This window comes from Camellia sinensis, chromosome 3, assembly GCF_055761805.1.
Source record: "Camellia sinensis isolate YWXY chromosome 3, ASM5576180v1, whole genome shotgun sequence".
NCBI classification, from domain to species: Eukaryota; Viridiplantae; Streptophyta; class Magnoliopsida; order Ericales; family Theaceae; genus Camellia; species Camellia sinensis.
The window spans coordinates 1,091,207-1,103,012 of NC_138963.1; the positions used below are offsets into that span (position 1 = coordinate 1,091,207).

Below are 11,806 nucleotides of genomic sequence, written 5' to 3' on the forward strand. Positions count from 1 at the left end.
AAAAAGTCTAAAAAATTGGACCCATAAGAAACAAATTCGCAACACACTATCAATACACAATCCATAGATAAAAAATTGAAGCATCAATCGCCAAACAAAACTCTAATCATTACATGCATATCAACGGAGAAGAGAGAGAAGATTGATTGAGATGAGATGTCGTCATCTCCTTGCCTCCAAGGAAACCCATGGTATATTGTCGCGCTTCTATTTGCCAACGATAAAGAAGTGAAAATACAATAATATGACTGGCAAATGAGATTTTTTTTTTTTTTAATCGATAAAAAAACCTTTATTGATAGAAACAAGCATACATAAAATATGGATAACATTTATCAAGTGAAGGCAAAGAGCAAAAAAAATTACGGAGCTTCCCTTTATCCCAACTAGATTGGCACCAAAAAAAACACCCTATCATATGCTAACTCAAACAAAATGGTTGGTAAGAAACCAAGCTCAAAGAGCCAAAAAAAACCACAACCACCTCAAGAGCAGTCAAACAAAACTAACAACAATCAAGCAAAACAAAACACCTGCAAAAACCAGAATTGCTAAGCACCTCCACCCTACCACATTCAACTCATGAAGACCCAATGCAACTGCTCATGAAGACCCAATGCAACTGCTGACTTGCTTAAAGTTAAAAACATCATCATTAACTGAGAAATTTATACTTCAACAAATGAGATGTAGGGCAAGAGTTGAAGGACAAATTTGTATTTCAACACTAGTCGGCAATTTAATTTTTCAATTTTATGTCCTCCCAGAATAATTTAAGTTGACTCGACTGTGCACTACTACAAAATTATAAATAGACCACACTTTTTATGTGTGATATATTAAGTTTTGTCAAAGCGTGATATTTGATAATATAATTAAAAATGGTCATTTTTAATTACACATTTTAAGTGTCATTAAAAGATGATAAATATTTAGATTATACTTTTTACATGTAATAATAAATATTTAGATCACACTTTTTACGTGTGATGTATAACTAATAAAACATGTGATTAATAATGAGATAAGATCACACGTTATATGCATTTTTCATCACAATTAATCTGTGATAAAATAAAAGGCTCGACATATTTGAAAAATAATCAATATTATTTTCTTACGCATTTGAAGAATGTAATACACAATATATATACTATCCTTTGAATTACAACCACATATTGAATAGAATAACATCATATATTTCATAAATGAAAGTTGAATGTTTAAAAGTATATATAAAGGAATTAATAAAAAAATTTAACCGTGATTACATATATTAAAAAAATGAAAAAACTTGAAACACAAAGCCCTTGAATTCTTTGATCATATTTTGCATCTCTCCTAGTAATTTGTGACCTAAAAAATGAAAACACAAATTAATTGAGAGACAAAATTTGCCTCTTCTTTAGAAATTACGAATGAATTTAAACCAATAAAAAAATAAAACATAACGAAGGAAATTCATGAACATCAAAAGTTACTTGGAATTTCCTGTACAGAGAAAGAGAATGGATTGAACCCATACAAAGGTAGAGAAAGGTTGGAATTTCCACCACTAATTCTTTCAACTTGATGTCAATCTTATCAACCATTCCACTATATCAAAAAACCACCCATTATTAATCCCATCAAAGACTTGGCCACATTGGATCAGACCCTCCTCTCACTCCAAATTAGCCCTCACCATTGGCAAACTCCTGAGTAGACCAATCAAGGAAACTGGTTAGAAGAGATCATTAAGTCTATAACCATGTGTTCACCAACTGTGAAACCAATGAAGGATTGAAAGTTCAGCCTGTGTCACCTATGAAACAAATTAAGGGTCCAACTACGCCACTATCATTAACTTGAAAAAACTTCACTGCGAAAAACTAAGGGAAATAATTTTCACTGATAGCTTGATATTTATCACAAGAATGTAGCATGGTACACCGTACATGCACTACAACAAAATGTACATTCGGCGATTAAAATTGGCGACTAAAAAAATTTAGTCGCCAAAAGTTGTAGAATTGGCAATCAAAATTTTTTTTAGTCGCTAAAAGTAAAATATTTTTAGCTACTAATTTTTTTAGTCGGAGTATATTGATTTTTGGCGACTAAAAAAAATTTAGTCGCTAAAAATACTAGAATTGGCGACAAAAAAAAATTTTAATCACCGTACATTGACTTTTGGCTACTAAAATCATTTTGTCGCCGAATGAAAAATAAAAAAATTATTTTTTTTACCTTTGACGGCCAAAATTTTGATCTCCAAAAGTTTATTTTCAACGACAAAAAAAAAATTTTAGTCACCGTATATTAAGTTTTGGTTACTTAACCATTTAGTCACCAAATGAAAAATAAAAAAATTATTTTTTTACCTTTTGGTCACCGAAAGTTTATTTTCAGTGACAAAAAAGAATTTTAGCCACCAAAAAACTAAAATTTTGGAGGGAGGCATTTCAAATATTTTTGAGGAATTTATAAAATACTTTCAACGACAAAATATTTTAGTCGCTATTACTCCATCTTTGGCTGCAAAATAGTTCGTCGTTATTTATTGTTATTTGGCAACAAAAAATTTAATTAGTCGCTAAAGGTTGCAGTATTTATTTTAGAAGGAAACAAATTATTTTTGGCGCTCGATATATTTACACACTGTTCTGCCTCTCACACACACGCGCGATATACACTTCTGTCTCAGACACTACCAAACCTCACCTCCACTCACCACCAGCGTTCACCACCGACGCTCGCCACCGTCGCACTTCGCTACCACCACCTACAAATCACCATCGCCACATAATCACAAGTATTTTTCTCTCTGTCGCTCTCGGGCTCTCTTCATCTCTGTCACTCTCAGTCTCTCTCCCTCTCTATCAATCTCGCTCTCTCCATCTATGTCCATCTCGGCCTCTTTCTTTCTCTCTCTCTCTCTCTTGGCTCTACTAGTTTCAAGTATATATATTGAACTCAATTTGTTCACGACATTAGCGTTTCTTTGGTGTCAGCAAATGAAGATGGGCTTATGGGCCCAATGGGTAGAAGAGGCACTTTCCAAGTTGGAATCTCTGAAACTCCTCCGTTCTCTCAGACCCATTCACCTCCCCATCAATGAACAATTGAAACCCATTGATACCCAGATGAAGAATGCTTCAAACTACAATGAATTCGAGGTGTTCGACAGTTTGCGGCAATGGGATAGGGCATCTGTTGAAGTAGTGATTGCTGATAGCACATTTCAGAGACGGGTTCGTGAGATTCCGAGTTGTGGTACGGTTAATTTAATTGGATTTCATTTTGTTTTCTTGTGTTTCATCTTTTTGTGGGTTTGTTTTGATTTGAATGAGTTCTAAGTTTTTGAATTCAGCACATTAACATTGTTTTCATTCAATGTTATTTGTGGGAAAATTATATGGTGATGTATGAATTATGGTCTAAATTATGGATCATGTGGTGCCTTGTTATGAGAATTTGTGGTGAACGTGGTTATGAGACTTTATGGTGATATTTTTTATTATTATTATTATGATTCAATTTGATTTTGGTTATGCCTCTTTGTAGTGTTTGTTTATAAACCGAAGAGGTGTTGGTTATGAGCTTTTGTAGTTTTTTGTTATAGACTAAAGTGGTCTTGGTTATTATGAGTCATTAGTGGTGTTTTTGTTTATGAACTAATGTGGTTTTGGTTATGCTCACCAAGTGTATGTAAAAATGTCATAGAGAGGTTTTGAGAACTGGTTTGTGGACTGGGTCACATCTATGGCTTCAAAGAATTGCCCACCATTAGATATTTCAAGTATGTACTGCCCATATCTCAATTCTACAGATATCATTGCCTTAATTTTCCATTCGTCTATGTTACATGCAAATGAAATTCTAGTCTTATTGTATTGAGTTAATATTTATCATGGAAGTCCATGGTAAGCATTCCACCATTGATTTGTTCTCACCAAATTTGCAACCAGTGAAAAAGACTTGTTCTTGAACCAACAGTTTAAGAATAAGAATTGCATGGACAACTATGCATTACTATGATAATTCTTTTTACTTGTTCAGTTGGGACATGTGTAATTGTGCAAGTATGAGGTATGAGGTTTAAGACTTTGATATACATTGATGGTTGCGCATCACTACAAAACGCCATTTTGTAGATTTTTTTTGTTACTTTTACGATTAGATCACATACTATTGCACTAGAATTCTTGTATTACTGCAAGGAAAATGGTGGCATTCGTTGTTAAAGCTCTTTAATTGATTGTGAAGTCTTGAGCTTACCACAGGTCTTTTAATCTAGGCCATTGGGTCAAAAGGATATCTCCAAGAAAAAGGTAGGGGTTCAAGACCCTTTAACTTCTTAATAGAAGTGTTATTATGATAATGTAATCATGTTTTTGATGATACCAACAGGACAAAAGGCCTCAAGATTTAGTTAGTGCTGAAGTCATTGTATTGTAGACCTACTTTGAAGAAATTGATTGTAAATTATGCATTTTGTTTCAATGTTTCATAAATTGCATTTATTAAAATTTATTTTTGTTTATCTTTTTGGAGGATGGGGAAAAATTATACATAATGTTGTTTCTTTAATATATCCTTCTCACAAAGTATTTAATGCCTCTCCAATTACAATAAGGACCCAACTCTAATGCAATGAAAATGATGAATATATAAAAAATTAAGTTCTCCATCAATGCTAAGTTTTATGCAGAGTAATGTTCAATTCTATCAATGTAATTGTTCATTTTTCTAGTCTCATGCCTTTTATTCATGACTTCTTTGTACAAGATATTCGTGCATTTGTTCTGTAACAGGGATGGGAATGTACCTGTTTCTTTTATCCGAAAGTACCTAATGAGGAAACTAGATCTTACAAGCGAAGATGAGGTAAGTGAATCATCTTTCCTATTTTGCAAATACTATAATTTTGTTTATTAATCTAGTAAGATCTTGTACAAAAGAAAATGAATCAAAGTCAGAGGTTGTAAAGTTCTGTTTAATTGCTGAGATGTGTAAAAATCTTTCTTTACCTTAGAAGCATTTGGTTTGGCTATTGTGAATGGCAAGCAGATTATATTTTAATGTGAATAGTTAGTTTGTGTTTGTGTGTGTTTGCAAACAACATAAAGAATTAGAGACAAAGGAAAATTTACAGTTACAAAACATAATTTACATTATTCTACTTTAGATCATAAATTATGATTATTGTAATTGTTCGACATATACAATCTTAATATTAATAACTGGATTCAGACAGATTTAGACTTGTCAATTTAGCTAGAAGACAAAAAAAAAATTCTTTTTTCAAGTGACTAGCAGATATTGCTATTTGCGTGGAGGCAATTCTAGCACTCATATTATTTGCTATTTTCAAGTGACTATGAGACATTTCTTTTTTGACACCAACACTTTTTCTGCAGCAACAATACTTACCATCAATGCACGGTTATGACACTCTTGTTTTGCTACTAACTCAAGCGTCTTAGATCACAATACCTAAAATTAATACCTACAACAAAAAAATGCAATATAAAACTAATACCTAAAATTTAGAGGATGATTAGGTATAAAAAATCTATATTGTTTCTTCTTTTACCATGCCCTGTTAAAACTACCTTTTTGGCAACTGGTGTTGAAATTGCTAGTTCTCTTTAGAATAATGTTGTGCTAGCTGTATCCTTGTTACTTAATAATTTCTCAATTGTTGCTTACTCAAGGCTCCTGTGGTGGGACAGGAGTAATAGTAAATGGTATTGATGATTAGCTAGTTATGCTTATTTGGTGCTTTGGACAACAATTAAATCCTAGAACTTGTTCCACTCATTGCTCTTTGGTGCTGAAATGATGACAATGTGGTTAGAATTTTAGACAGTAACTTATATGAGCTCACCTGATAGAGCTTTTTTATTAGCTATTTTGTTTCTCTTGAAATCCATTTTCTCACAAGGTAAATAAGGCCAGTATGGATGGTACCTCTCCTTACTTCATATATTAATCTTTAGTAGTTTTCAGTATTTTGAACTTTTGTACGTCTCTTACTAGGATTTTAAATGGATCCACACCCCCAGTTAGAATGTGTTTTCACCAACAGAGAGTTTATCAACATAAATCACTTATATTGTTATTTTTTAGATGTTAGCTTAGACTTCATACTTTGATATTCTAGCTAGGGAATCAATCAAATAAGCTCTTTAAAGTTCAAGGAGTTTATGTATGCCTTTATACATCTCTAATTGAAGTCCAAAACCTTCTTTCCATTATTATTCCACAGTGGAAGCTTTATATTTCAAGCTACTTGTATTCCTTATATATCTCTCATCACTGTTCCTTTTGAGCCTTTCTAAAACCCTTTTCACTGAAATTTTTAATTTGATCTTGTGAGAACACATCGCACACTTCTCTTTGGTAGGTAAAATTCTATAAGAGTTGAGTTTTAATGACTAGGGCCAAACATTCCCTTTGCCAACATGCCCGACTGTTGATCTCTCCACTCATGTATCTGAACCTCGCAAGAAAAACTTGTTTTTGCAAAGTTTATACAAAGAGGTGCAGGATAAATCACATATGACAAATGGTAACAATAACGGGAAGCATGCTTTTCATAGTGACATTCAAGATAAGAATATAGCTGAAGCTCTAGAAAATGATATTGGACAGATTTTTCAAACGTTCACTATCGTCCCCAGAGTCTATACGAATATAATGATTTTCATATGATTCTTTGTTTTGTATGGAATTATTATTTTAGATTGGAATATACTTAGTTTGTATGGAATTTGACATTAAAAGTTATTCCTTTTTGAATGATTGGAGGTGAAATGGATACAAATTGTGAAATGATTGATAATATATATTGTTTTGTTTATATACATGGTATAGGTTGCACGGAATACGTACAGATTATGGACAAATTAAAAAAAAAATAATATCATGTTTTTGGCTACTAAATAATTGGTAGCCAAAAAGGAAGTAAATATTTTTAATGACTAAATAGTTAGTAGCTAAAAAAAATAAAATGAAAAAAAAAACTTTTGGCTACTAAAATTTTTGTAACCAAATAAATAAAAAAAAAAAAAGGATTTTAGGTGACTAAATTTTTAGTAGCTAAAAAGAATTACACTTTAGGCGACTAAAACATTTAATAACTAAAAAAAATAAGATGAACAAAAAGACTTTTTGGCTACTAAATAAATTAGTCGTTGTAAATAATGTTAGTTTTGGCGACTAAATGTCTTAGTCGCTAAAAATGCAATATTAATTTTTTTTGAAAGCTTTTGGCAACTGATAGATTAGTCGCTAAGTCAACCTATCAATGACTAAAGTTTTTTTGTCGCCAATACCTTTACTTTTGGCGAATAATTGTTTAGTCGCCAATTTAGGATTTTCGGGGACTAAATTTTTTTTAGTCGCCAATACCTTCCCCGACAATCTTCCCATGACCAAGCCGGTGACCAAGCTATTTAGTCGGGAACACTTTTTGGCAACTAAAATCTGAATTTTGGCGACTAAAAATTTAGTCGCAAAAAGTACAATTTCTTGTAATGATTAATTCATTGAAATACAAGTGTCCACTAAATGAGAAGGAAAAAAGAAAAGGAAAAGAATAAGAGCAAAGACAAGAAGAACAAGCAAGACAAAATAAAGAGCACTCACAGGGGATCTATCAAAGGAGCCAAACTTGAAATATCTTTTGAAGACGAAGGAAAAAAATGATCAAAGAGTTGATGCTCAACTGGCATACCTGCGATTTAAATATTATCCAATCAAAATGCCTCAAAAGCTATATCCCTTGCATAGGTTTTTATTTCCATAGTATATATGTGCTTCCAACACATGTCCAATGAAATACTTGAGGGTCAATAAAGGAATTATAGAATATATGCACGTGTGATAAAACAAAAAATGGAATTAAAAGGTTGATGTTTTCATTTCCATAATATAAGTGCTTCTGACACCAATCCAATGATTTTTTATTTTATTTTATTATCAGTAACAAAGATATTAAAATCGATGTTTATTCATCTAATTTAATATTAAACATTGATAAATTAGTAAACTATCATCAAAATCATTAACAAAAAACCACCAATACAACAAAATAATATTCAGAATAAGAAATAAGTCTAACCTCAAACTTCAAAACCAAACTAACTTGGAGACAAATTAATCCTCAACTAAAATTAATATTGAATAATTAATACAAAATAAAAAAAGTTACCTGACTCAATTTCTTCATATTCTGCAGTAGAGACTTGGACGGGTGCAGGAGGGTTTCCACCATCACAGAAATCATCACTTGTATTTCCCTGGTACATTATCTATTACAAAATAAAAATATTTTAGATATTTAAAACTGAGAAAGCATGTGATATTTCAAATTAATTTTTAGCAATATTAAAATTAGTTTGTCCACCATGAATGCAATATGAACTAGTTCATGGTAACTTTGAGGAAATTGACCAAATGAAATATTTTTTACAAATATTTTTTTTATATATTTTAACCAAACAGCCTACAAATATTTTAAGATAAACTTCAAAGCATCTTCAACATATAAAGAACATATAGCGATCCCGGGTTTACCCTTGTTGTACAGTGATCCGGACATGTGTCCGTGGATGTTGGTAGTGGTTTATTATCTTGTTTGCATCCTCTTTACTTTGTATATTGAGTTATAGGATGTGTTGGGCAGGTTTGTTTCAGGTTGGTTGTGTTTGAGAGCCTAGTGTTGCTACCCAGATTTTTGGCCCTTCGCTCGAGCTAGGAGTTTGTCGCTCGAGCGAGAGTGAGGTTCGTGTCTGGTGGGTCGAGCCAGGGTGGCTTCGCTCGAGCGAGTGTTGCGTCTGGTTCTGGACCTAAGAGTTGCCTTTCTTGGCTCGAGCGAGCTTCCTTCGCTCGAGCGGTCTGGGTTTTTCTTCGCTCGATCGAGAACTTCTTGGCTCGAGCGAGAGTTTCTGTGTCTGGTCGCTCGAGCGACAAAGGCTTCGCTCGAGCGAGCGTGTTTTATATCAGCGGACAGTAACGATTTTGAACTTCAGTTTTTCACTTTTTTTTTGATCAAACCCTAAATCCGAGACCCTCTCTCTCTAAACTTACATTCTCTCTAAGGATTGATCTCTCTAGAGTGTGAATCTACCCTAGGATTTTTGTTAAAAAGATAGAGGGCGTTGAGAGCTTTGATTTAGGCCAAGTTTGGCATCTACTAAATAATACAAAAAGTCAAAAAGTCACTATCCTATTTAAGTCACATCATCTCATTTAAATCACATCACCTCTCTAACACATCACATCAAACCCAACCCATATAAGCCAATAAGTCAAAAAGTACACTTTTTTAGAACATCCCAAACCAACCCTTAATCTGAAAAAGTTTGGATTTGGAGCAAGTTGATCTTCGAGTCTTCATCTCCTTTTTGGCTTAAACTTCGAGGTAGGGATATCCTACTCCTCTCTATGGATTTTGTCTTTAAATTTTGGTATTTTGAGATGTTGGGGTTGGTTTGGTAATTTTGTGAAAGTTTGGGGCTTTTGTGTAATTTTACAAAAGTTGGGGTTTTATTCATAATAAACCTAGATGCATGTTTGGAATAGAGAAATGGAATAAATGTTAAATCATTGATGAAAATGGGACCTAAGGGTTGAAATGTTAATTATGGGAATTGACCTAATTACATTGTTTAATTAATTGGGATAATTAATTGTGAGGAATGAGGAAATGAAATGTTGATTGAATATCCATTGTGCATTTATTTTCTGTTTAGAAATAACTGTTTGGGCTATCGGTGGAGGATAGTCGTGATTGTTGTAGACAATGCATGATGATTAGGCAAACGGAAACTAATCAATGGAATGTGTCATGGAACTTGACGGTTGATAGAATACATTAACTGTATGTATTGGGTGATTGTATATAGAACCATTGTGTTTGTATACGTTATGTGTAGAGGAGGAGATGGGTGATGTACTCCGCGGTTTAGGGGAAGATAGGGGATGTACCTCTAAACCGGATAGTGTTGGGAGAAGATAGGGGATGAACTCCGTAGATACAGCTCATATGCTTGTCTAGAAGTGAAGATAGAGCTTATATGCTTATCTTTATGATGTGTGGATATAGCTCATATGCTTATCTGTGGATATTGTGGTTATACATATCTGTTGTAGAATGTGGATATAGCTTATTTGCTTATCTGAGAATGTGGATATTGTTGTTATACATATCTGTTGAGTATGTGGATAGAGTTTATATGCCTATCTGTTGAAAAAGGGAAAATGAAAGGTAACTTGGGCTCATAAGTCGTATGACATAAATATGTGATTTATGTGAATGTATCAGTGTTGGCCATCTATCAATTGCTAATCTTTTAGTCATTGTTCATGGTTGGTTTAGTATATTTCTACTGGGCTGTGGCTCACCCTATATGGGAATATCATTTTCAGGTGCAGGAAGCATGCTACCTCCAAGGACATAGCTTGGGAGGCTAGAGGCGGACATAATGTTGTCGTTTTACTTTTTGATGTATTACATGTAAATACAAGCCAAGGGCTTAATGTGTATGAGTTAGCACTCTTTGTTGTAACCAAGTGTTAACTTGGAAAGCTGTAAGCCTGTAGGGCATTTGCTTTTGTTGTTAACATGTAATACTTTTTGTAATGAAACCCTGTTAAATGAAAGAATGTGGAACTTTTGAATATCAACGCATGTCTTATTTGTTGGGTTTAATGTTATTATTTTGAGGGCGTTACAGAACAGATTTGTAACAAGTCAAGAAAAGCAATATCTGATGTCATAGCATTATATATTTTTATTCCAGGCTGTTTCAAGTAACACCAAATCAAGTAAACTTTAAAGCAAGTCATCAAGCCACTGGTGTGGCGCAGTGGTCAACCTCAAGCTTCAGCACCGACCAACTACAGTGCTGTCAAACAATCAGAGACCGTCCTCGACAATATGAATTGAACTCAGTGAGGGAGACAAAAGCAGAGAGAGAGAGAGAAAAAAGAAAATAGCAAAGAGAGAGAGAGAGAGAGAGCAAATAGAAAGCAAAAAGAAACTTACCGAATAGGCCAGCAGCGAGGCAATCTAAGAGGAGACGATCGACGGTGACCAATAGGGCTAGCGGTGGCGGCGACAATCGGCGACGGCAGCGATTGGCAACGCTAGTAGCGGCGGAGGCGTTCGGTAAGGTGAGGAGCATCAAGAGGCAGACAGAGTTGAATGAAATGTTTTGGGGATATGAATTAGGTTTGATTGGAGTTCAAAAAAAAAATTAGGTTTGATTGGGAATTGATTGTGTGTGTGAAAATGTATTTACAATTACTTTGAATTAGAATATATATAATCACACTTATTTAAAATATGTGATTAAGAAAATATATTACCTCACTCATTAAATTAAGTGTGATTAAAAAATTATTTTAATTTTTTTAATCACACTTCTAATAAAAGTGAGATATTTTTAATTCTTCTTATAGATCTTTAATCACATATTAATTAGAATATGTGATTAAAAAATATATATATAATCACATTTAATTAAAAAATGACATAAAAATAAATATTATCATACTTAATTAAATCAAGTGTAATTAAAATATTAATTTTTTTTTATCATACTTTTAATATAAATGAAATATTTTTATTTGTCAAAATATAATTTTTGACTATTTAAATAATAGTAGTGAGATTAACAATTCAGTAAAAAATAAGCTAACCAATCAAGCTATATGGCAACCAAGAAGTTGGATTGAATTTTCACTTACAATTCAATCCCACTCGTGAGTCAACCAAACAAACATAGCTATGTTTAGCAAAGGAGCAAATATT

At 33.0% G+C, this 11,806-nt stretch overlaps 1 long non-coding RNA gene across 9 annotated transcripts; it reads right to left on the reverse strand.

Annotated features, from left to right (window-relative positions):
• Positions 1 to 1,178: 1,178 nt before the first annotated feature.
• Positions 1,179 to 11,560, reverse strand: LOC145822290 (uncharacterized). 9 transcript variants are annotated; one of them, XR_014363382.1, is made up of 5 exons: positions 11,039 to 11,560; positions 8,201 to 8,300; positions 7,636 to 7,723; positions 1,526 to 1,697; positions 1,179 to 1,356 (listed from the first exon to the last, which is right to left on the reverse strand). It is a non-coding gene; the product is annotated as an uncharacterized LOC145822290 (long non-coding RNA). The 9 variants fall into 9 exon arrangements; XR_014363380.1 differs by having other exon boundaries at positions 1,482 to 1,697; XR_014363385.1 differs by having other exon boundaries at positions 1,526 to 5,491.
• Positions 11,561 to 11,806: the final 246 nt, after the last annotated feature.